The sequence below is a fragment of the Eumetopias jubatus genome, unplaced genomic scaffold (genome assembly GCF_037043125.1).
Source record: "Eumetopias jubatus isolate StellerSeaLion01/CBP00866 unplaced genomic scaffold, mEumJub1_p1.0 scaffold_17, whole genome shotgun sequence".
Classification (NCBI taxonomy): Eukaryota; Metazoa; Chordata; class Mammalia; order Carnivora; family Otariidae; genus Eumetopias; species Eumetopias jubatus.
Genome location: NW_028274823.1, coordinates 79068101 through 79095760, shown reverse-complemented (window position 1 = coordinate 79095760; position 27660 = coordinate 79068101). Strand labels below are relative to the sequence as shown.

Below are 27660 nucleotides of genomic sequence, written 5' to 3'. Positions count from 1 at the left end.
TCTATACTTCTCTCATGAAGCTAATGCCCCACTGACTTGATTAACATGTTTTGTAATTACCCTAGAAATGAAGGAGTGCAAATTCATCAAATCTGGTCCTCATTTCCTTTAAGTTCTTTGAGGTCCTTTGGATTAGCATATAAATTTTAAAATCAACTTGTCTATTTCTTTAAAAATAAAATCCTGCTGGTATTTTAATTGGAATTGCATGACTCTGTGGATTGGTTTGGGAAGAATTGCCGTTTTCATGACCTTGAGTTTTCCAAAACATGTAATATTTTATATTTTTCAGTATATTTATCTTGTATTTTTCAATAATTTATTTCAAGTATTTTGATGTTATTATAAATGGAATTTTTTATAATTTTATTTTCTAATTGTTCATTGCTACTGTACGGGAATACTAATTACCTTCGTACATTTATCTTGTAACCTGTGAACTTGCCCAACTTATTTTCTTTAATTCTAGTAATTTTTTTTTTTTTTGGTAGCGTCATTAAGAACTTGTTTGAACATGTCACTTCAAGTTAAGAGTTTTATTTTTTCCTTCCAAGTTTTTATGTCTTTTTCTTGTCTTACTGCACTGGTTAGTAAGTATAATATTGAATGGAAGTGTTGAAAGCAGACATTCTTGCCTTGATCCTGGTCTTAGCTAGAAAGCCAAGCCTTGGTATTTTGATGCTAGTTGCAAATTTTATCACAGATGCCTTTAATTTGGTTCAGAAAGTTCCTTTTTATTCCTCTTTTCCTGAGAGGTTTTATCATAAATAGGAGTTGAATTTTGTTAAGTGCTTTTTTTCCTTGCATCTTTTGCAATGCTTATGTATTCTTTTTTTCTTTACTCCATTAACATGGAGAATTACTTTTGATGATTTTATTTTTATTTTTTAAAAGATTTTATTTATTTATTTATTTGACAGATTGAGAGTGAGTACAAGCAGGGGGAGCAGCAGGGAGAGAGAGAGAATCATGCTCCCACTGAACAGAGAGCCTGACGTAGGGCTCGATCCCAGGAACCTGGGATGATTTTGATTTTCATAAAAACCTTAATTTCTGAAACAAACTTTACATGGTCATGAAATATTGTTCTTTTTGCATATTGTTGAATTCATTTTACTAAAATTCTGTTCAATGTTTTTTATCTGTGTTCATGAGGAATAATTATCTGTAGCTTTCTTTTTTCTGTCTTTGACTGGTTTGGTATCATGGTAGTAATGGCCTTATAAAGTGAGCTGTGAGGCATTCCCTCTTCTATTTTCTGCAAGTTTGTGTGAAAAGAGTAATAACTCTGCCTAAAATATTTGAAAGAACACACCAGTGTACCCATATCCTAATTTTCTTTGAGGAAGGTGTTATATATCAAATTGAATATTTTTTATTGATAGAGAGCTTTATAAGTTTTCTATTTTTTAAAGTGAATTTCAATAATTTTTACCTTTTGAGGATTATGTCCATTGTATCTACTATTGTATCTACATTGTCAAACTTATTGGTATTATGTTGTTGATAATACTCCCTTATTATCACTTTAATGTATGTAAGATAGCTAGTTATGTCCCCCTTTTATTCCTAAAATTGCCATTTTTTCTTTTTCTTTTTAGATTGTCTTGCTAGAGGCTTATCAATTTTAGCAAACTTCTCAAATAACTAGTTTTGGATTCATTGATTTTCTCTATTTTTCTATTTTCTCTGTGACAGAATTCTGCTCTTAACTTTGTTTTTCCCCCTCCTTCAACATACTTTGGGTATACTTTCTCTTCTCTTTCTAATTCCTTAGGGTGGGTGGCAGATCATTAATGTTCCATTTTTCTTTTTTCCTTAGAGAAAAGCAAGCCTGAGTGCTTCCTCCTTGGTGCAGGTGGGAAACTGAAAGCCCCCAAGAGCTGCCTGAGTTCAATGACTCCCACCCCAGCCCTAGCCCCAGCCCCTGACTGCAGTAAAGACCCAGATCATCCCTGTTGTGCTGGGGTGAATGTAGAGCATGAAATCAGCCGTAATACTACGCTTGCTAAAATGTAATAAAAGCTAAAAAGCTGCTGGGGGCGAAGGAAGGTTTCAGAGAAAGACGTGGCCCTTGGGAATGCGGGCCCCTGACCACTCCGCCCTTGGAACGCCGTGGGGAGGTGCCTTCCCCGAAGCTCTCTAAACCTAAACAGCCGCTGGGTGATCTAAGAGAAGTATGCACTGTCCCTTAGGTTATGTTTAGCAGAACACGCAGATTAGCATATCTTATCTTTCTCGTAAATCCTCCCAGTTTCAGTAAGACCCCTTGTCACAATCACGTGCTTGAGAAACAGTGAAAAGGATTTGTGATTATCCTGAAGGACCAATAAAAGCGGGAGCAAAGAGGAGCAAAGGATCTTCGTCTCTGAGCATTGACTCTCTCGCCTTCTCTTCTCCTGCACGTCAAAGTTTGGAGTCATCTTTCATCCGTTGGTACAGGAATTGCTGGCCATTCCCAGCACTGTTGGACCTGTGTTACTGGTCTGCTCTGGATTCACCTGCCTCCCACAGATGACCTTAGCAGCTACTAATTTAGCACTGCAGCCTTCCTGTCCTTACTGCTTGCATGCCTTTTTTTTCCACAGATTTCCTTCCATGTCACCTCTCTTGACATTTGTTAACTCTTGTAGACATCCTATAGTTTGGACTAGTTTTTAATGCCATTCTGACAACCTCTTTCAGTTGTTGTCCATTACATCTGATATAATTGTTCATATGTTTGACTTTGGGGCTACCGTTTTATTATTTGTTGTCCACTTCTCTCTTCTGGTTTTTTCTTTTTTTTCCATTCCTCAGTTTCTCCTTTATTGACTTTTGTGAGATTTTTTGAATATTTTCAGAATTTCATTTTAATTTTTCTATTGGCTCTTCAACTAAATTCTTTTTTATAAAAAAGAGGCTGCTCTCCCATATAAAACATATACCCTTAACGTTTAAGTCTATTATTAATACTGTATCAGTTCATGTAAAACATAGCAGACCTTGCAATTGTGTATTGCCATGACTGTCCCTAATTTTTCATGTTGTAATTATTACATGTATCATATCCACATAGATTATAAACCCTAAAGGAAATGTTATAATTTTTGCTTGAAACAGTTATATGATTTATACAGAAATGAAGAATTAAAAAAACCATTTCTTTCACTTTCTAAATTTATTTTGACATTTATCATTTTTAGTATGCTTTGGCATATTCTGTGGATCTGAGTCTGATATAATTTCCATTAATCCTGAAGAACTTCTTTTGTCATCTCATATAAAGCAGGTATGCTGGCAAAGAATTCTGTCAGTTTTCTTTTCTCTGAAAATTTCTTTATTTTGCCTTCATTTTTGAAGAATGTTTTCATTAAGATATAGAATTCTGGGTAGATTTCTTTTAGCATTAAAAAAATAATGAATTTACTAATTAATTTTAAGTAGGGTCCATGCCCTATGTGGGACTTGAACTCACGACCTGGAGATCAAGAGTTGCATGCTCTACCAGCTGAGCCCGCCAGGTACCCCTCTTTTAGCACTTTATAGTTGTTCTACTCTAAGCTGATATCCATGATTTCTTTGTTTTTTCTTTTTTTTTATTTCTGCTTTTTTAAAAAATTTAAATTCAATTAATTAACATATAGTGTATTATTAGTTTCAGAGGTAGAGTTCAGTGATTCGTTGGTTTTATATAATACCCAGTGCTCATTACTTCACCTGCCCTCCTTAATGTCCATCACTCAGTTACCAGATCCCTCTACCCCTTCCCCTCCAGCAACCCTCAGTTTGTTTCCTATGATTAGGAGTCTCTTAAGGTTTGTCTCGCTCTCTGATTTCATCTTGTTTTATTTTTCCCTCCCTTCCCTAAGATCCTCTGTCTTATTTCTCAAATTCTTTATATCAGTGAACTCATATGATACTTGTCTTTCTCTGATTGACTTATTTCGCTTAGCATAATACCCTCTAGTTCCATCCACGTCATTGCAAATGGCAAGATTTCTTTTTTTTTTGATGTCTGCATAATATTCCATTGTATATATATATATTACATCTTTATCCATTCATCTGTTGATGGACTTCTAGGCTCTTTCCATAGTTTGGCTATTGTGGACATTGCTGCTATAAACATTGAGGTGCACGTGCCCCTTTGAATCACTACATTTGTATCTTTGGGGTAAATACCCAGCAGTGCAATTGCTGGGTCATAGAGTAGCTCTATTTTCAACTGTTTGAGGAACCTCCATACTGTTTTTCCAGAGTGGCTGCACCAGCTTGCATTCCCACCAACTGTGGAGGAGGGTTCCCCTTTCTCCGCATCCCCGCCAACATCTGTCGTTTTCTGACTTGTTAATTTTAGCCATTCTGACTGGTGTGAAGTGGTATCTCATTGTGGTTTTGATTTGTATTTCCCTGATGTCAAGTGATGTTGAGTATTTTCTCATGTCTGTTGGGCATTTGTATGTCTTCCTTGTAGAAACATCTGTTCTTATCTTCTGCCCATTTCTTAATTGGATTATTTGTTCTTTGAGTGTTGAGTTTGGTAAGTTCTTTATAGATTTTGGATACTAGCCCTTTATTTGATATGTCATTTGCAAATATCTTCTCCCATTCTGTCGGTTGTCTTTTGGTTTTGTCGACTGTTTCCTTTGCTCTGCAAAATTTTTATCTTGATCAAGTCCCAATAGTTCAGTTTTACCTTTGTTTCTCTTGCCTTTGGAGATGTATCTAGCAAGAAGTTGCTGTGACTGAGGTCACAGAGGTTGCTGCCCTGTGTTCTCCTCTAGGATTTTGATGGGTTCTTGTTTCATATTTAGGTCTTTCATCCATTTTGAGTCTATTTTTGTGTATGGTATAAGAAAATGGCCCAGTTTCATTCTTCTGCATGTGGCTGTCCAATTTTCCCAACACCATTCGTTGAAGAAACTGTCTTTTTTCCACTGGGTATTCTTTTCTGCTTTGTCGAAGATTATTTGACCATAGAGTTGAGGGTCCATTTCTGGGTTCTCTATTCTGCTCCATTGATCTATGTGTCTATTTTTGTGCCAATATCATACTGTCTTGATGATGACAGCTTTGTAATAGAGTTTGAAATCTGGAATTGTGATGCCACCAGCTTTGGTTTTCTTTTTCAACATTCCTTTGGCTATTTGGTGTCTTTTCTGGTTCCATACAAATTCTAGTATTATTTGTTCCGGCTCTGTGAAAAAAGCTGATGGCATTTGGATAGGGATTTCACTGAATGTATAAACTGCTCTAGGTCACATAGACATTTTTACAATATTTGTTCTTCCAATCCATGAACATGGAACATTTTTCCATTTCTTTGTGTCTCCCTCAGTTTCTTTCATGAGTGTTTCTATACCCTAACAATGAGACAGAAAAAAGAGAAATTACGGAGTTGATCCCATTTACAATTACGCCAAAAACCATAAGATACCTAGGAATAAATATAACCAAAGAGGCCAAGGATCTGTACTCAGATATCCATGGCTTCTTATAAGAAAAAAGCCACTAGTTTGCTCATCGTTCCCCTGTTTATAATCTTTCATTTTTCCCTTGCTGATTTCAAGATTTGCCCATTATTTTGGTTTGCAGTAGTTGAATAGTGCAAAAATCTGAGAAACCAACCAGGTCCAGCCTCTGTAGATGGGACAAAAAAAAGGAAGATTGCAGGGAAGATTATGGGACCCCATTGTCTCTGTGTAGCTGCTTCCCCTGTATGTACACATCCAAGGGCCTGGTAGAGAACCTGGGGCTGTTCTTGGTCAAAAGGACTAGAAGGTGGTTAAAATGTACATGAAACAGAGAAGAGAGAATGATCTTAGGCCTGCTAGACACCTTTGCTTTTGTTTGTCACCCACTATGTCACCCACTCTCTGAGAGAATGACTTGTATCCTCCAGATCTCACTCAAGATGAATTAGAAGCAGTTCAGGTTTTCAAGCACTCTCGAGGGCATTGTTTCATGAGGTATTGCTCTGACTTGACTGTGGAGAATAGCTTGGAAAGGAGCAGGAGTGCGGCATCACACCACTGTGGCCAAACATGGATAATAGCTCAGACAAGGAATGTGATCATGGAGGTGGTATGAAGAAAATGCCATCGAGGTACGTGCTAGAGCTAGATCCAAAGACTCTGGCAGTAGATTAAATGTGATGGGAAAATAGGGGGGTTATGTCAATGATGGTCAGGAATAAATGAGTAGGCGCATGCCTGGGTGGGCCAGTCGGTTAAGCATCTGCCTTCAGCTCAGGTCATGATCCTAGGGTCCTGGGATCGAGCCCTGCATTGGGCTTCCTGCTCAGTAGAGAGCCTGCTTCTCTCCCTCCCTCTTCTGTTCCCCCTGCTTGTGTGCTCTCTCTCTCTCTCTGTCAAATAAATAAATAAAACCTTAAAAAAATAAAAAAAGTATAAATGAATAGGTGGTGGGAAAGAAGCACTGAAGGCAGAAATGGCTGGGAAACGGTGGAGGGTGAACTGACTTGGGAGGAAGAAACGCTTAAGGTGTTGGTATCACAAGCATATGGAAACATGCACTGAGTGGTTGGGATGTACGCTCCCAGATCTCAGGGCACTGAATGGAGATGGGGATCTTGATCCTAGAACCAACAGCAAGCGATGGCAGTTGATAGCATTATAGGTACAATATCCCAAAAGAGCGAGACCAAGGCACTAGGAGAGAAGTGATGGGATTGGGAGAAGAGTCCATTATTAACAGGCCTGATATGGGGTTATCTTTCACACACCACATATAACATATTCAATTATTGTGATAAGGTTAACAGTTTGGAAATCATACCCTGACTGTTTCTTATTGTGTTAAAGAACGGATGTAATGCAATATGGAGGTTCGCCTGTGTCTGGGTTTCTGTGGTCTGTTCCACTTTTTATTTAGTTCCAACACAAATAATGTAAAGCATCTTACTAACAGCCCGTATCATGCAAGTTTCACTCCTCTGTATGACCATCAATCTAACACAGACAGATGACCTGTCAGCATTGCTCTCTGGGTATCTCTAATTACAAGTTTTCTATTTATGAACCGGATTGTACTCGACAGCTTTTCCCCAACTGCAATCTTCTTTTAAATTGCTATCAGTTTTTTCAGTGGAAAGGAGAGACTACATTAAAAAAAAAAATACAAATGACTAGCAATTTTTGACTTCCACATTCTGGTAACTTGGGTGATAAACATAGACAGTTAGATACTTACTATATATAAATAATCTTATTCCAACATGTAAAGATTAAGTTTTTTAAATTTCTACTTGGTTGAAACAAAGGTGATATCAGACTTAATAATGCAACTGCCAATGACTGTCCCTTCATCAGCTGCTTAAGATTTCAATTAGCGCCGCACCTGGGTGGCTCAGCCATTAAGCATCTGCCTTGGGCTCAGGTCATGATCCCAGGGTCCTGGGATCGAGCCCCGCATCGGGCTCCCTGCTTGGTGGGAAGCCTGCTTCTCCCTCTCCCACTCCCCCCGCTTGTGTTCCCTCTCTCCCTGTGTCTCTTTCTGTCAAATAAATAAATAAAAAATAAAAAATAAATGTTTTAAAAAAAGATTTCAATTTGTATCTTCTGTATTTTTTTTTTTAAAGATTTTATTTATTTGACAGAGAGAGACACAGGGAGAGAGGGAACACAAGCGGGGGGAGTGGGAGAGGGAGAAGCAGGCTTCCCACCAAGCAGGGAGCCCGATGCGGGGCTCGATCCCAGGACCCTGGGATCATGACCTGAGCCCAAGGCAGACGCTTAATGACTGAGCCACCCAGGCGCCCCTGTATCTTCTGTATTGTAATCACAGTTCAAACCTTAAAGATAAGCAATGATTAGGAATCACTAAATTAAATATCAACTCTCTGCAGAATTTACCTTCAGAGAATTTCATTATCTTGGGATGTTTTATCTTTTCCCTTTTCAAAAATTATTTTATTATGAAACCAAAGCTCTGAAATACAACCATCCCATGGCTTTGTCTGGCTCTGTAGCATAGTTGTGTAAAAAATAATATTCAGAGAAGTAGGTTTTAATTACCTTTGAGTAGCACATTGTCACTGGCAAAATCATTAAGGACACAACTGTGAACTTAAAAATTGTTAAAATACACAATGCTATTGTCATCAAAATCTGTGCAAGATAAAAGTCTTTATCATCTGGTGTCTCTTGTAGGTAATGAGCTGGCTGGCTATCTTTATGCTCTCAGGAAGGAAACAACCCTGTTGATGCTCTTTATTTTATTATGCAAACCCTCTGAATTAGCATCGAAATAGGAAACAAAATGCTTTTGTGTGGCAAGTTTTGCTTCTTTTTTTTTTTTTTCATATAGCTTTCTTTGAAAAAAATGTGTATGCTGCCTGGCTTTCAACCTTGTTCAGCATTTGGATTTGTAATTTTTGTGATGATTTCCTTATATGGGACCTTCTCAGTGGCTGTTTGAAAAAGCAGTCTTATTTCTCAGATTGGTTATTACTATTACTATTAATGTGTCAACACATATAAGAGGTTCTGGAATAAATTAGTTAAAATGGGGTATGATATGCTAATGTCAGGTGTAGCAAATCAACCAGGAACAAGCCTGGCTAATTTCATATTCTTTATTTTTATTTTTTTTTTAAGTTTTTTTTTTTTTAAAGATTTTTTTATTTTATTTATTTGAGAGAGAGAGAATGAGAGATAGAGAGCACGAGAGGGAAGAGGGTCAGAGGGAAAAGCAGACTCCCCGCTGAGCAGGGAGCCCGATGCGGGACTCGATCCCGGGACTCCAGGATCATGACCTGAGCCAAAGGCAGTCGCTTAACCAACTGAGCCACTCAGGCGCCCCAATTTCACATTCTTTAAAGAGAAGTGTTTATTTGGTCTACACACTCCATGCTTGGGAATATTTATTAAAATAACCATTTGTGCTAATTTAAATCCAGTTTTCAGTCATAGTCGTGAATACTCATCATAAATAAAACAAATTGAAAACTCCTATACACACGGATGCTGCCATGGGAATGAAAATTGGATATGGTTTATTTTATGGCTAAATGTAATTTTGTACAAACATTTAAAATAATATAGAGATAGGCCTATCTTAACAAAATGCTTCCTATTTATAATTGACCCACTGTGGCTAAAGGGATACCCTGTAGTGTGCTGCTTCTGTTTTATTTTGACATCCACATAAAGTTCCTCTTCGGGGTGTTGTATGTTGTTTCGGGCCCTCATCAGACTGGCCAGTACTGTCTTTTCTTGGTAAGAACAGCATTATTTACTGATTATAGAGATGTCTCACTCTGCACACGTCATTACTCAAAGTTAAGATTTCTCAACGTTACTTGCTCTTGAATTATGTTATTTCAAAGTCATGGCATTTGTCAAATCCCTGATGCTCTCTACTCAGTGCCCGAAGGTGTTTCTCTTGTGGGCCTCACCCTCTGGCCTTTCTCCTCATCCCCATCATGTCTCCGACTGCAGCTGCGCCCTGATCCTGGCAGTGAGTGAAATTTAAATTTGCTCTTCTAGTAAGAAAAGTAAGCTCAAAGCTGAGTTAAAGCTAAAAAAGATTCCCCCCACCGAAGAGCAGCATAAATTCTATGGCACATTCATCTATCATTTTGGCCATAGCCATTTGGTTTTACTCTTGTCTGGAATTATATAGAATTCAGTTACTGTGTTTGAGGTGGCGTTAAACTTGTCTTCTAATGTGTTAATGAATAATGTCTCCTAAAATGTCAGCTAATACTTCCTTTAGATGAAACTTGATGTAGGAAAGATGTCAGGGTTCTAAGCCCATGGCCAATAAGGAATTCTTGAGTTGTCTTTGGTGCAAAAATGTGGTTTCATTAAAGCATGGAGGCAGGACCTGGGGTAGACAGAGCTGCACTGGGGTCATGAGGGGTGGCCCATTATATACTTTCAAGTTGGGAAGGGGTTGGGGAGAGTGAAAGTCTCTAAGGAATTGTGGAAGCAAGGTTTCCAGAATCTTGAGGGGGGCTAGCTATTGTTGGGAAAATGTCATTTATTACCGTCTAATAAAACCTGAATTATGAGACCCTTCAAATGTGTATCGGTGGGCCATATGTTTGGGGGATGATTGCCAACACGTATCTTGGGGGTTTAGAGATAAAGGAAGTTTCTAAAGGAATTTTATACCTTAAAGTAAACTTAGAGGGTCCTGGAAGGGAGGAAGAGCATTTGGGCTAGGATTGCCTTTTGTCCTTCGCAAAGTATTTAACATCGAGGCACTTGAGTCCCTAGAGGAATGTCACTCTGCCCGTTTCAAGGACTTGTCAGTGGGCTCTAGGTAGTAAGGAAATTTAATAATTTTTCTTCTGCCTTTGTTTCCCACATCCAAACTTACTTAGTTGCAAAATAAAAACAGTCTTCAAACTTAGACAAATAGAACTTAACACATAGTGAAAGGAAGAGTTACAAATGGACTTTGGATTTGGCTGACTTGGTTTATTGGCTTGAGACATATATACCTGAAATAGTAGGACTGTTGTATGTGGGCTCCTGCCTGGACATTTGTTCTGGGTCACTCAGATATTTGGGCCGGACCTAATGATTAAGGAGGAGGGTGTGAGCCCCATTTCCTCAGTGAGGACAGCAGGCTGCAGGTGTCAGATAAGAAACACATCTGTGGCATTAGTGGACCAAGCCACACCTGTTATCACACTGAGTTCAGATCTGACAAATCTGGGGACTTGGCTGAAGTCATGGGTGCGTGGAAGACCAGCTACTGTTTGGTCCCAGAGGAGGAAGGTATTCAGCTGAAGTCTAGCTGTCGGTTGCTGCTTTGAACTCTGTAGTTTGAGGTCACCCAACATCAGTGCAAACAGACCTGACTTGAAAGAGGGCTGTCTGGTATTGCACATTCCCCCTGGTCTAGATTTCTCCTGAGGTGCTCCCTAGATTCTCCATTAGTAGGTGATGGAGTCGGGACCCCTCAGTGCATGCTATTTGCTTTGTGGTTAAGGCACATATGATATATTCCTGGACATAGATTCTGGACAGACACTTATACAGCAAATGCACACAAACTCTTTTTGAATAGCCAACTAATTGGCTATCTTACTAACTAAATATTATGACACATGACAGTGAAGTAGGCAGACTGAGGTATCAGACTGACATTCAAATGGTGTTTCTTCCACACGCGGCTCTACAACTTAGGGTGAGTTAATCATCTGAGTCATAAGGTTATTTTCTCTGGGAGAATTTTCCACACTCCCTGAATCAGATCAGGTCATCATATCTGCTTTTGTTGTATCTTCTATTAACATAGTCAAAATATACAAAGCCATTATAAAAACAACAACAAATTTAAAACAACAACAATCTGTAAGATGTATTTGACAGATGTAAACCCCATGGGGCCAAGGGACTGTAGTCATACTATTCACCACAAGACCCTTAGAAGTTAGCGCCATGCCCAGGACTCAAGACTTCTTGGGTAACTGGCTTAGTGAGAGATGGAATAAATGATGCCTACTTCCTGATCTTTGAACTGGAGAGAATATAAGATTTACCTGTAAGGTTTGTTTAGAGAGTCAAGTGACAGAGAATATGAAGCACCTAGCAGCTCCTGGTTCTTAGTAGATGTTCTGTGTGTGCTATTCACTTCCTTTCCCTGAACAAACTGTACACAGAAGAGGAAAACCACTCTTACTGTATTTATAAGGTCTTTTAAAAATAGAGTTATTTATTTTACAGAAATGTTTTGGTAATGTGGTTTCTAGAAAGGGCTCTAGTGAATCCCTGACTGACTTCTACCTGTCTGGATTTGACAATCACCCCAGCTGAATCGAACAGCAAATTATTTTATTTTCCTACTAATGTGGCATTCACTAACCTAGTTTAGAAATGTACACAATGAAAAGGTATCTTCTCTTCATAACAGAAACTGTTACTTATCTCTGAGCTTCTGTCAGCCTGATATATTTTCCATCGCCCCAAGCAGATCACCCTTCAGTGCAGAGTGTGGTTCACATTCTTGTACAGGTACCATCCATTAAAGGACAGCACTCTTATCCTCCCTCATTTAAACTCAGTGCACAGACTTTAATCCATAACACAATTTTTCATTTTAACAGGAAGGCATTAACATTTTATAAAAATAGTTGCATCATATAGGAGAAACCCTACCAAAAGAATGGTAGTATTAACAGTATGTCTAACACCGAAGAAATGTAGACTTGGGGAATTGGGCCTATGAGCTCAGTACTCTGATAGTGGGCTCGAACCCCATGCTGTAGAATTATTGCAAGTGTTTTGGTGTCATAACTCACACCTGGAATTATTTCTAAATCATCCTACTTAAAAAAACAAAATGGTCTATTCGTTGCGGGGGAGGGGAATTTTTTTCTCTTATGAACTTTGACCTTACAAATGTCGAGAATCTTTTCTCACCTCTTTCAGGTATTGAACTTCAATAATTTCACTATCTGTTACTGACCGATGCTTTCCTTTGTTATTGGATCTTTTTTTAGACTCAATGTTGAAGAATACCTGTTTCAAATATTTCAACAATTTTTTTAGGTGAGCCTGTTTTAACAGTATTCATCATTTTTATACATCACCGTTTCCTTATAAGCTTTCTCTTTGTGGATGGAAAGGTTTTTGTTATCTAGTCTTGCTGTTGTTTTTAGAGCTGCAAAAATCCTGATACTTGATCATTGTAGGCTCCTTCTTTGCATGTCTGCTGGCTCCATTCAATTTTCCTGGATGTTTGGCAATAAGCGTGGCTCACGGTATTCCATTTCCAAACGTAAAGTGGGCGATGAGTTATTCTTCGATCTTTCCTATCAGATCATTCTGAGTGATGGTAAATTTGTCCAGGTGGGCAGCTATCTTTTCTTCCAAAAGACAATTTTGTACTGTGATCGGCTGGTCTTAGAAAATTTTGAGCTATGCACTGTACTTCAGGAAGTACTTTTCAGATGTGTCTGCACTTAAGGTAATTTCTCATTTGTACCTTAGTATTTAGGGAAATTTATTTAAAAAGAGTGTGGAACTGAATTTGGGTATCTATTATCACTCTTTTTTCTATTCCGTACTCCAGTCATTTGCTGTTCACTACTGAAGAGCCTTCCAGACCAAGTGCCTCTTTTTGTTTTGGACCAAGTGCCTCTTTATGTTACCTTTCAGTATTCAGATAGGGCATGAATCTGATCATGGTCTGAGGTATTTAGTTTTTCCTCGGTGAAAGGCCATTTGTTTTTGAGTGTTTTGTACTTTTACATTTAAAAACTGGTTGCATACTGGGGTGCCTGGGTGGCTCAGTTGGTTAAGCGACTGCCTTTGGCTCAGGTCATGATCCTGGAGTCCTGGGATCGAGTCCCGCATCGGGCTCCCTGCTCAGCAAGGAGTCTGCTTCTCCCTCTGACCCTCTTCCCTCTCGTGCTCTCTATCTCTCATTCTCTCTCTCTCAAATAAATAAATAAAATCTTTAAAAAAATAAAAAAATAAAAACTGGTTGCATACTGTGCTCAAGAAGTAAACCAAAAGGAGGTCATTTTATTGGTTTCCATGCAAGCTTACTCAGAGTTTAAAGGAAAATTAATTGGTTAGTACACAGAAAACAAGTGTACTTAAAGTGCACGTACATATACATGAATATATAAAGTGAATATATATATATAATGAATACACGCACATATATGTTTGCTTTTTTATATACGTCTATTTATACACATATACCTGAATTATTGATAGGTAGAAAATATAATTTCCTTCAGTTGTTATGCCAGTTTTATGGCTGCATTCTTCAAAATTTAACTTCCTGCTGACGATATATTGAAGACTATACTGAATTAAGAGAAGAAAAATTTTAAGAGCCATTTATTTTGTTCTAATATTTCTGCCAGATTTTAAAATGTTCTCATTTCATTAATTACTGTTTTTCTTAGAGCTTCTTGAAGACCAATTTCTGAGTATTATTCAAAATATAGGCAAATAATGTAGTCTTTTTACTATTTGTTCTTCAAAGATTTTATAAAGAGCCTTTTCCCAAAATTAATTATTTCTTTTAAAGATTTTATTTATTTATTTGAGAGAAAGAGAGAGAGAGAGCACAAGCAGTGGGGAGAGGCAGAGGGAGAGGGAGAAGCAGACTTCCCTCTGAGCGGGGAACCTGATGTAGGGCTTGATCCCAGGTCCCTGAGATCACGACCTGAGCTGAAGGCAGTTGCTCAACAGACTGAGCCATCCAGGCACCCACCACAATGAATTATTAATTGGAATTTGAAGGGGCAAGAAAGAACATTTTCTAAATTTTAAAATTTTGTAATTTTTTCATTGATCTCTTGTGACCAAATGTCTACACGTCTTTGTGTTGGTTAAACTTTATGTCTTTTCATTGTTTTTACTCTGGGATTGACAATCCTACCTACAAGTACTTATATAGGAATTAAAGTAAAGCTAAAAATAATATTTCAGCTCAATTAAAAAATCTCAGAACACTCATAATTTTTACTTAATTTTGTCATACCTGATTCCATTAATTTTCATTTTTCTTTCCTTTTTTTTGTTAAGCTATGTATGACTCATCTTTCTGTATTCAGCGTGAATGTCACCTCCTCAGGGACCCTTCTTTGACCCCAGACTCCACATTTATAAACTCTGATTACGTGCATTTGATTATTTACTCGTTTGTTCTTTTTTTGCCTTGGGATAGCTTGTAAGTTCTAAAGGAGACCCCTTATGTTCTTTTCACCATTTTATCCCTCATCCCTAGTATGGGGCCTTACACACAATACATGGTAAGTTGCTGCTCGGAGGGTTCTATGGGCCAAAAAGTAATCACTTATTGACCTCCATAATGCATGTGGTAGAACACATATTGTGGAATTTCAAATCCGTGATGTCACCATTAGGAACATTGCTTCATTATCAATAGCCAGAAGCCAGTAAGGATGATATCCTGAGGGAGTTGACCATCTTTTGATTCTGAATGGACTATTGCAGAAATCTGAGAAGAATTAATTGGCACATAGAGTCACAGGAATGTATTTCTCAAAATGGCATAGGTGTTTCAAGAAATTTAGATGAATGACGGTGATTTTTTGTCGATTTTAATATGTAAGAAGTAAACCAATGAAAGATTGTTGTCAGATTGTCATGGAATGTTGAAAAAAAAATATAACCCAACAATGAACAGGCTTCAAAGAAAAAAAGGCACAACTCTGGTTAGAACTTTTGGTTTGTTTTAGGCAGGAGGGTAACTTGGTCTCTGTTATTCCATCTTGACTGTTGACACAAATTCCTTCCTGAACAAGTTTTAGCACCAAATTTATACGGAAATTTCCCCAGAGCCTTTCTGCTTTAGAATTGTCAGTGAAGGATTGTGGACCGCTATAGTCTTCCCTTGGCCTAAGGCATAGGCTACAAATTCCTAAGGCACAGTCAAGCTCATGTTGGAGAATACTTGTGCTCTGATGTATTTATTTCTTATAATCACAATTTTACATTATAGGACCTGTACAAAGTATATTTGTTATCATTTCCATTCTAAGAAAAATATCCTATTCATTTTTATATAAACTATATATTTTTTCTCTGAAAGCATTTATAAAAAATTGATGACATTTCCCAATCATCTCCCAATCGTATTTTATAATCTTGTATATATCTGTAAGGGAACTATCTTAAAGGGTTACTAAATCTATTTCTTGAGCTGAAGGTAGTTAGGAGAATCATTAAAATTTCTTTTCAAAATGTAAGAGTAAGTCATGGAGTTTTCAGGATTATTGCTTGTCAAACACTTGTATTATGTGGCAAAATCTTAAAGTAACATTCTGTGTTTCTAAAACACTTTTTTCAGCGTGGCAGCCTTGTTTCTGGTTTGCAGTTCTTCTAATTGCTCTAAGTCTCATGAAAGTAAAAAATCTATATTTTATTCATTCTCCCTTTAGGGCAATTACTAACTCATTAATTACTAATTTCTCCATCTAATAGTTGTTCATATGTTACAGATTTTCTCATACTAATTCCAGAGAATGTTCCTTCAATTTGTACTTTATAGTCAGAAGTTTCTATTATTTTATTTTTATTGATATGCACATTCCCCCAAACTGTGTGACAAAGTGCCAAGGGGCATCATGGCAAATTCACGGGGCACCGTGGAACCTTTTTAAATTATAAAGAATCACAGTGATACCAGCCATGTTGAACACTCTGTAAGCTACTAGCTTGAGCTAGTTCAAAATTTCAACAGTAGACTGTGATACATTCTTTTGATTAGAATATATCTTTACAAAGCTGAATTTTGGTAGTTGCTCTGATGAATAACAAGGGCCATGCACAAATTGATGTGGACTAGGAAATGGAGACAATGTTGTACAGTCTGATTCTAAGGTTTCAGAAGTTATGAATGCCCACATCTCATATTTCAGTAATTGGGATTTTTTTCAGAGTGAAAGTAAAATATTATTTTGTGTTTAATTCATCGTAATATATATATTTTTAAAGATTTTATTTATTTGAGAGCGAGAGAGCAAGCACGAGCAGGGGCAGGGGACAGAGGGAGAGGAAGAAGCAGACTTCCCGCGGAGCAGGGAGCCGAGGTAGGGCTTGATCCCAGGACCCTGGGATCACAACCTGAACCAAAGACAGATGCTTAACCAACTGAGCCACCCAGGCATCCCTCATCTGTATTATATTTTAAAATACTAAATTGTTATGACATAAGTATTTTTAAGTTGTTTAGTGCCATCTACTTAGTGAAGAAACAGATGCTTGCTTTGCTGTAGGGCTTCTGGGATGCTCAGGGGGCTGTGAAATGAGAAGGTGTGGGACCCTCTGTACTGTGTCCTTCTCTGGATGGGCTGTAACAATGAAAGTAATAAGAATGAAAAGTTTTATATATATGTAGTTATATATATATACACACAAGTATATACAAGCATTTTATTTGTAAGGAGTATTATATATAGTATTTATCATGCATTCTATAAAGTTATAATGTTAAAATCTTTTTTTTTAAGATTTTATTTATTTGTCAGAGAGAGAGAGCACAAGCAGGTGGAGCAGCAGAAGGAGAGTGAGAAGCAGGCTCCCCACTAAGCAGGGAGCCCAAGGACCTTGGGATCATGACCTGAGCTGAAGGCAGACGCTTAAGCGACTGAGTCATCCAGGTGTCCCAAAAATCTTTTCAACAAAAAAATCTTTTCAAGATTCAGAAAACTGAAACTTTTTCCCCTTAACTGCATAGTTATTAAGTGACAGGCAGTTCTATGTTTTCAACCCGTCTGGACATGATAAAGATACTTACCATCTTTTTCATAACTAAAAGAAAATAGCACATAAAAAATCATTACCCAAATCTCAGAAGTTAGATGTATCCAGAACTAATTTCAAGTTGAGTTTCTTTCTTTTTTTTTTTTTTTTTTAAGATTTATTTATTTGAGAGAGAGAGCACCTTCACACAGGGGATGGTGCAGAGGGAGAGAGAGAGAAACTCTAGCGGATGACTTGCTGAGCTTGGAGCCCCACGTGGGGCTCGATCTCAAGACCCTGAGATCATGACGTGAACCAAAATCAAGAGTCACACGCTTAACTGACTGTGTCACCCAGGGGCCCTGAGTTTCCTTCTTTTTAAAAAAAAGTTATCTCCAAGTTAAAAGTGAAAGAGAGTGGAAAAGAAAACATTGTTGAGGGCTACACTTTCATAGTGCACGGATCCCTCCCTATCCATGTACTTCAAATTACCAACATCTTTGGTCATCTTACATTTAGTGTTACCTCCACTTTTTATTCAGTCCCATACTTTGTGTTATGTAAGAACCGGCAAATGAAACCGCATTAAGACAAATGCCTACTTATTTAGATCTATGTAATATGTCTAAAAAAGGTTCGAGGTAGTGAAATGTGGTAGGAATTAAAATATAATAAATCTTTGTTATACCAATCAAAAAAGCCTTACCTTGTTAACTTGAGCTATGGAACTAATGCAATAATCTGAATTAACAGAAAACAGAAATACAGATTTTATTTAAGAAAATTTACTTTCATTACCTTCAAATACATTAGTGGCTTAAAATAGACTATTACACCATTATCAAGCAGAGACCTTTATTTCCTTATTTAAACTGAAGATTTGTGAAACACATCAACTATAAAAATGTCTCCAACTTAGATTTTGCCAAATACAAAAATGATTCACTAATAATGAGATTATTCAAAAGTACTCTGATTTCCTATACTGTTTCCGATCTCAATGTTTTAATCATTAAAGAAAGTGAATTATGGAACCAAAAAATAGTTCATTCAATTTAATTTTCCTAAGAAGAAATAAACAAAAAGAAATATAGACAAATGTTCATTAATTTCTGGAATTAAAAAATCATGCGAAATTATAGAATAAAATGCAGAGATCATAAGTGTATAATTTGATGAATTTGGCAAATAATTACACTTGTTTTACCCTTACACTTTTCAAGATATAGAGCATTGTTATCACCACAGAAATGCCCTGTGTTCCATTCTAAACAACCCCCTTCACCTTGAGAACCAACAGTTATCCTAATTTTTACCATGTAGACTTCTTCTGCTATCTAAAACTTCATAGATGGAATTACATAATACATTCATTTTTATATGGAGATTCCTTTATTCAATACAATGATTATGAGATTTGGCTAGCGTCTTGAACGAATCATTAATTCATTTTTTTTTTTTTTTACATCTAAGTAGTTTATTCTATAAATATACCACTATTTATCAATTCCATTGAGGGAGATTTGTAGTTTCAATTATTTTGTTATTATGAATATGGCTGCAAAGCACATTCTTGTGCAAATCTTTTTGTGGGCATATGTTTGAATTTCTTTTGGGTTAATACGTAAGCACTGCCTTGCAGGGAGATAAGTAGGTGTATTTTGTAAGAAACTTCCAGATAGTTAATCAAAGTAGCATTGTATACCCAACGAGTGACATATGAGTTGGACCACTTGATATTGTACTGCAGATCTTTGAAACTTTATTCTTCTTCATTTAGTCTTATTCTCTGTCTGTTTTTTTGGGGGGGGAGGCAGGATGGGAGAGGAAATAGATCATTCCTACTGATCTGTCTTCAAGTTCATTGATTCTTTATTCTGCCATCTCAAATCTGCTCTTCAGCTTGTCTAGTGAATTTCTTATTTCAGATAATATATTTACAAGTCCTTGAATATCCATTTTGATGTTTTAAAAAATATTTTCATTTTTCTTTTGGCATTGTTTGAATACCAAACATATTTTCCTTTAATTTGTACTAATAATGGCTGCTTTGAAAACTTTGGCAACTAATCCATCACCTGAAACTATTCAATGTCTATTCCTATTCCAATGCTTTTCTTACCTATATGTGGTTCACATTTTCCTCCCTTTTCCATATCTTGTGATTTGGGGGTAAAAAACAGACATTGTAAATGATATATTATAGAAACCTCTGGAATTTGTGTTGCTTATTTGACAATTATTGTTTTCAGTTCTAGGAGCCAGTGAAATCTGTGTCCCATGCAATGTATAGCAGCTGTTTCAATTGTTATTGCTGTGTAACAAATTATCCTAAAATGTTAAATGGTTTAGAACTATCATTTTATTATGATTATGGATTCTGGGGGTTAGTAATTTGAGAAAATCAAGTCAGGAACCTTGTATCTGCTCCCCTGGGACTAGCTTTTCATCTGTGAAGACTCAAATATTGCTGTAACTTGTTAGCTAAAGGTTGGATTCAAACCATTTATTGCACGGGGCTTGGGATATCCCAGACACCAGAGTTGCTGATGAAATGCCAGTATGTGGACTTTCTAGGGGGTGTGGACTTCTGACACTACAGAAGTCCCAGGGTAGTGAGACTGTTTCTTTAGCGACTTTGAGTTCCAAAGATGAGTGTCTCAGGCAACATGGCAGAAGCTCCTGCCTTTTCTGTCCCACCTTTAGAAGTCATGCAGCATCACTGCCATCACATTCCATGAAACATGAGTCACTAGCTTGCCAACATTCAAGGAAAGGGCAGAGATTCTACCTTTGGATGGGAAGAGGGTCAAGGTCATGTTATAGAAAATGATAATGGAAGATATCACTGTGTCTAGGTTACTTGTTTGGTTTTGTGATTTTTTTGTGTGATTCTTTTTTTTTTTGCATATTTGTGTTCTTTGCATACTTTATCATATAAAAAATAGTGGAGTTTGAAGTAGACCACTACCTTGCTTTTATTTTTTCCAAAGAATGTGATTTTTTTTTCTTATGTGTGCAAGATAAAGGGAGAGGATGCTCTGACAGATTTTTTTTTAAAGATTTTATTTATTTATTTGAGAGAGAGAGAGAACGAGAGATAGAGAGCACGAGAGGGAAGAGGGTCAGAGGGAGAAGCAGACTCCCCGCTGAGCAGGGAGCCTGATGCGGGACTCGATCCCGGGACTCCAGGATCATGACCTGAGCCGAAGGCAGTCGCTTAACCAACTGAGCCACCCAGGCGCCCTGATCTGACAGATTTTTGCCAAATTTTTATTTTCTTGGGGCCTGCTGGAAGCTTTATTTTTTTTTACTTTTTATTTTTTTAAAGATTTTACTTATTTATTTGACAGAGAAAGATAACGAGAGCAGGAACACAAGCAGGGGGAGTGGGAGAGGGAGAAGCAGGCTTCCTGCCGAGCAGGGAGCCCGATGTGGGGCTCGATCCCAGGACCCTGGGATCATGACCTGAGCCGAAGGCAGACGCTTAACGACTGAGCCACCCAGGCGCCCCCTGGCGGCAGCTTTAAAGACGCCAAGCTATGTGAGTTCATTTTGCTTTACAATCTCAAGTTACTTGCTTTTTTTCTCGGCAAAATTCAGACATGGTTGTAGGGGAGAATAATTGTAATGCTGTACAAAAAAAAATTTCAGACTCTAATCCATTACTGCCTGTCCTTTCCTTTGCCAGTGGCCCATCTGTCTCTTCGTCTTTTGCAAGGCTTCTCTTTTACCTGACACCATGTTCGCCCACTAAGGTTGCCTTAAGTTGCTGATTACCTATGAAAGTCTCTTCTCTCTGGAAACCAGTTTATCAAGAATTGTTGTTTTTGTGTGTGTCCACTGCTTTTGACAGTCCTATTCATAAGAATGTTTTATTTTTTCTGGATTTTTCTTGGTGTTACCAGATGAGTAAATGTCTTTTGTACCCTTCTCCATTTGAATCATAAGAAAAACCTGTTTACTCAGTTTTAATGTGACAAAATTTTCAAAAGATAGACGCAAACTTGTAGAAAAGACATTTTTTTCTTGTCAAACCCCCTCCCACCTTCTAAATCTCCAGAAGTTTTTTTCTTACTGTTTTATTTTTATTTTTTTATTTTATGTTATTTATTTATTTTTTTAAAGATTTTATTTATTCATTTCAGACACAGAGATACAGAGAGAGAGAGAGAGAGAGAGCATGAGCAGAGAGAGGCAGATGGAGAGGGAGAAGTGGGCTCCACGCTGAGCCAGGAGACTGACGTGGGGCTCGATCCCACAACCCTGGGATCATGACCTGAGCCGAAGGCAGACGCTTAACCATCTGAGCCACCCAGGCGCCCCTTTTTTTTACTGTTTTAGACAGAAAGAATAGTCTATATATATTTATTTTTCCAACAAATAAATCAATTAACATATTTTAATTACTTCTCACATAATCAAACAAGCAAAGGAATCTCTGCTTGGTCATGACATTCAAGATTACAATTTATTTTGTAATATGACTTACCAGAACAAAGATAAAAGAACATATGAGCAGTTGACTTGGGTTGATGCTATATAACCATAGGAGTGCCTGGAAGGTACTCTTTCCATATTAAAAAAGATTTAAAAAATACTAGGTTGCTCCCCAAATGGATTTAACTTGCAGGATTTCTAATTTATTTGATTGCAGAACCCAATCTTGTAGAGTTTTGGGAAACCAGTGTTCTCAGAAAACACTTTTGAAAAATATTCTATGTGAATTCTGAGAATGGAAAAATACTTTAGGGATAAAGTCCTCAGCAGGAATTTCCAAACAAGGCAGAAACTTCAGGTAAACCTTAAGAAGGTAGAAAGATTGGAAGAGAGGGAAGAGAGAGGTGATGACAATTCCAGATAAATTTTGTGGGAGGTGGAGCAGCTGAGGAAGAGGGAGCAGGTGTAGCATTAAGAGCCTGGGCTTGGGAATTGGGTTCAGTTGGATCGGATGCAAATTTTGTCACTGAATTGGTTTGATGACCCAAGCCATTTAAATTCACTGAGACTGAGTTTTTGTTCTGTGATATTGGCAGTGCCATTCTCCTCCCAGGCTGTCATATGGTTTAAATTAGATCTCAGTGTTAGGTTGGAGCAAATGCTAGCATGCCGGGACACTCAAAAATGTTAGTTTCCTTCTTTCCCCAGTGAAGCAAAAGAAACAAAATATGAGAAAGTGGAAATTGAACAGGAGGTGAAATTAGTCTAAGAATTGTTATTCTTAGAATAACAGTTTTAGAATGTTTTGCTAATATTACTTAGGTCCAAATCCTTATGACCACTGACATAGTACAGTAAGAACAAGCCATTCTTTTTCTCAAATCGGCAACATTACTCTAATTAGGTCACTCGTCTATCGAGTATTCTTCCAGAACAAATACTGATGATGCTTAAATTCTGATATATAACCTGAATTGAACCCTGTTTACTCTACAAGGAATACATACCTTAAACCAAACCTAGTGCTTTGGCTAATTCCTGATCACTTTCACCTAAACTGCACTTCCTGTTTATTTTCCTCTTTACCGCAGTCTTCTTGCTTGTACCCCCTGAATCTCTGTCTCCTCTCAAATTCTTCACTTACCTGAATTGATCCTTTTACCTCTGCTGGGTGAGTTTACCCACTCTTTTGGTTTCAGCCATACAATGATCTCTCCAAAATTGATGTTTCAGTCATCAGTTTTTAAGTTTTATACCTAACTTTCCAATTTATACCAGAAATCTCCTGCTGCAAAACAGAGAGGGCACCTCACATGTGCCTATTTTAAAATTTATGATCCACAATCTTCCTTTCCCTCTGTATCCAAGTCAAGACCTGATTGTAGTCCACCTTACTGAATAGCAGCCTTAGCCACCAGTAGCTCAAGCTAGAATGCTGGAAATCATTCATAATTTTCCTCTTTTCCTCTTGTCTTTGCTAATCCACATGCTTCCCTCCAGCTAAGTACGAAGTCCTTTTGATGCTACTATCTCAACACTTCTTGAATTTAGTCATTTGAAGAAGGATGTGAAATTGCATGACGGAAAAGAAGATTTACTGGTAATATCTCAAGTTCTTCACCACATCGAAGACCCTATTTTTCCATTTTGATGGCTCAGAGACGTTATCTTGTCAGGAACCAGAGTCAGCAAACCATGAGAAACTGACTTGCTTAGACAGAAGGGGGAACTAAGGAGTGGAACGGACCATTAATAAATTCACAACGAGAAAATACTTATGACCTATTTCCCCCTTGCACTCTTTGGATATCTTCTTTTGTTATTTATTTTTTTCCCTTTAGGGGTATTCATAACATTATTTCTAATAATGTACTCATATCACAACAAAGTTGAACATGCTAGTAAGGGCAGGCTGCCTAATGCTACATCCTATTGGCAGACTCAGGAGTGATTATTTTGTCATATTCAAGTTATTATTCAAGCTAGTGGGTTTTGACCAAATTCTTCCACTATGTGTTACTTTCATAATTTAAAGATCAAAGAGCAATCTATTTTTCCTCATTCAATAGGATTTGTCAGACAGCATGCCATGTACTTACGTTTCACCATAATTTTATAACACCACTGCTATCTGATTTCTATACAACTTCCAGTCAGATCTCCCTATGAAAAATCTTGCCACTCTCCAACTCTTTTTTTCCTTTGCCACCAGGGTGAACTTTCTAAAATGCAAATCTGCCCTTGTGACGTCCTACTGCAACTTCTTTAATTGCTTCCTGTCACCTTCATGATAAAGTCTGTCCTGCTTAGAATGCCACAAGGGCCCTTTGGGATCAGCCCTTTGTCATCTCTCCCATCCCCACTCACAGATGTGTGTTTTTCCTCACTAAAACATGTACAGACTGCCACAAATGTTTCATTTTCTCTTTGCCTCTGGTCCTTTCAATGCAATAACTCTTTTTGGTTTGAATGCCCTGATCTCTTAAGAGAGAGAGTTCAGCTCATCCTTAAGGACTCCCTCCAGAGGTTTCTCTTATAGAAAACTCTTCTTGACTCCTGATTCCCTGATGCCTCCGGACTGCCTATATGATGTTGCATGTAAGTCTGTTGATGTATTTCTCTTTCATGCAGTCCTCTCATTAATATCTGACTCCCTGGCAAGATTCTTGAGAGCACAGACTTGGCTTTAGGCTTGTGGTCACCCTACTGTTTATACAATGCTGAACATACAGTAAGCACGTGATAAATGTTTACTGAATAAATGACTTAAGTACCTGGTTAATCATTCAACAAATAAATAAAATAAATCATTCATATCTTTGTCCTTCTAAGTAGGAGTTTGTTTTCCCTATGATTCTGCCTCCAGAAATAATGTCTTATATCCCTTTTATGTCTTTTACACTACCTAGCAGAGTGTTGACCATGTAGTAAATGCTCAATAAATCATTTCCAGTGGATAGATTATTATTTCACATTGTATAGTTTACTTAGTTAACATTTTTGTAGTTGTGCATATATATTTAATTTATACTATGTTTCTCAGACTAGTAATAAAAACATAAACATATCCGAAATGAATATAAACCTGAAAGAATGTTCTTTTTTTTTAAGATTTTATTTATTTCTTTAAAGAGAAAGCACAAGCAGGGGGAGGGGCAGAGGAAGAGAATCCCAAGCAGACTCCCCACTGAGCGCTGAGCGCAACTCCTGACTCAATCTCATGACCCTGAGATCGTGACCTGAGCCAAAATCAAGAGTCAGATGCTTAACTGACTGAGTCACCCAGGTGCCCCAGAATGTTATTAATTAAGTAGTGGCTACTTTTCATGATAGAGGCCCATGAACTGCATCAAGTATTCTACAACCATTGAAGTCATACCTTTTTCGCATATGCCCTCTTTGTTCAACAGGGAAGAATAGTTACCAAACTCATAAATGATTTTTGATAGTAAAATCCCCTAGGTAACCATTACTTTAAGTTAAGCTTTATATTTTGATGAAAGGTCAGACATGTGAGATATTTGTGTGAGATGGAAACTGTGGGATGAAAGCTTGCTTACAAAATTCAAACGCACTTTATCAGTGAATTTGAAGGGACTTATTTAAAAATGAAACTCTTAGAAAGCAAGATGAGATTGTAAATAGTTGTTTCTGATTTTGCAGTAAAAATAAGATAGGACGAAATAAGTGGCTTTAGACAAATACACAAAAACCTGCTTGCCAGGATGGAATGCCTCTTCGATAATTTGCATTTTTTTCTCTTGGTGCCGTATTATCACAAACGTGGTGGCTTAAAACAACAAATGTATTATCTCACGGTTTATATAAGTCAAGAGTCTTGGTGGGTTGGACCGGGTTCCCTGCTTAGAGTCTCTGAATGGTGAAGTCAAGGTGCTGTCAGGCCTTCCTTCCTGAAGACTCTGGGGAAGAATTCATTTGCAAGCTCATTCTGGGTGTTGGCCGAACTTAGGTCCTGGCAGTTGTAGGACCAAGGTCCTGTTTCCTTGCTGGCTGTCAGCCAGGCTTTGCTTATGGAGGATGCCCATATTCCTTTTTAAGCTTTCCATATTTCCTACAATGGTGGTTCAAGTTCCTCTCACATTTTGAAACTCTCTGACTTCCCTTCTGTTACATACGTCTTGCCTGCAGCTAGAGAAAGTTCTTTGCTTTGAAGAGGTCATGCGATTAGATTCGGCCCACCTGGATAATCCAGGATGATCCCTCAATTTTAAGAGCCACATACTTAATTACATCTACAAATCCCCTCTTGCACTGTAATGAAACATTTACAGATTCCAGAGATTAAGGTGTGGACATCTTCAGGCAGCCATTTTTCTTACCAAATAATCTGTGATTTTTGAATGGGAGTAGAAAGCTTTACCTCAACCCGAACTCTCTTAGGGCTTGGGAGATTTGGTGATAGAGCCAGTGAATTATCTCAATTACTTTTTTTTGAGGAATATGTATTTAACTTTAATCCATCATTTTAATTAATATTTCCACTTAAGTACTTAGATTTATAAATTTTGCAAAATATTTTATTTATGTGTTTCAGAGAGAGAGAGAGCATGAGTCGGGGCTGGAGGGACATAAGCAGGCTCCCTGCTTAGCATGGGGCTTGAAGCCGGGACCCCGGGATCATGACCCTGAGCTAAAGGCAGATGCTTAACCGACCGAGCCCCCCAGGTGCCCTTAGATTTGTAGATTTTTAATGCCGAGACCCAGAATTTCAATGTTATATCCATATGTAATTATTTTCAATAAAAATAGTTAAATTTTCATATTATATGTTAAACAGGATGAATGGAGTCAGTCTAAAATATAGTTCACCAAGACTCACTTTGAAATGCAAGCTAGTACTGAAGTAGCCAAAAGAAGAGCTGGGACCAAAACATGTGGAGAGATAGGGATCTGAACATCCTTGACTCAATAGATTGTATTCACATCATTGAGAGCTGGTTCGAGTTCTTCTGTGAGAAACTCGTGGGTTTCCAGAGAAGAGATGGGATTATAGGGCAAATCTCTCTTTGAGATAAATTTTGCTAAAGAAACAGAAGTTTGAAAATCTCTGAAGCGAACAATTAATATAAATTTTTTTGATACATGTTTTTCATAAGTTGTAACTTAAAATACTTGGCAGTATTTGAATATAGAAAAATGATAAACAACCTACAGATTTTTACAGGGTTCAGTCTTTTTCTTTTTTTAAGATTTTATTTATTTATTTAACACACAGAGAGAGAGCAAGAGAGCACATGCTGGGGGAGCAGCAGAGAGAGAGGGAGAAGCAGGATCTCGGCTGAGCAGGGACCCCGACTTGGAGGTAGATCCCAGGACCCTGGGATCATGATGCTTAACAGACTGAGCCACCCAGGCGCTCCCTACAATGTTTAGTCTTAAGGGAATCAAAGATAGGTGATAAATTTATGTTGTCATTTGGTGGGAATCGTATATGTGAAAATAATCCAGCAGGAACTGCTAACATCCATTTCTCACCATTTGTCCGTCCTTCTAAGTAAAACTGGGCAATGATGGAGCATGCCTTTGACAGGCGGTACTCGGTTGGTTTACCCGCTTTCATGTTTTAACCTCGGAGAGCTAACCTCTGCCACTTAGCACATCAATGGGAGCCTTTCAGAATCATGCAGGCTAGGAATCACTGAAAACAGCATGTTGGGGATGATTTGGGTTATTAAACATAAACTTGATTTTGATACTTTTATTGGAAATGTGTACCAGACATTTCACGCTGTGCTGCCACTGACCTATGATGAAGTGGGGCAATACCACTGTTCTTCTAGTATTTCCAAAGCTTGCAGAGTATTGCTGAGTGTGAATGTAACATTTTCTTAGTCAAGAGGGGCCAAACTGGGGCGCCTGGGTGGCTCAGTTGGTTGGGCGACTGCCTTCGGCTCAGGTCATGATCCCAGAGTCCCAGGATCGAGTCCCGCATCGGGATCCCCACTCGGCGGGGAGTCAGCTTCTCCCTCTGACCCTCTTCCCTCTCGTGCTCTCAGAGTCTCTATCTCTCATT

At 37.8% G+C, this 27660-nt stretch overlaps 1 pseudogene; it reads right to left on the bottom strand.

Annotated features, from left to right (window-relative positions):
- LOC148162226 (heterogeneous nuclear ribonucleoprotein A1-like) overlaps positions 1–27207 on the bottom strand; it is a 62380-nt pseudogene extending 35173 nt beyond the window's left edge.
- Positions 27208–27660: the final 453 nt, after the last annotated feature.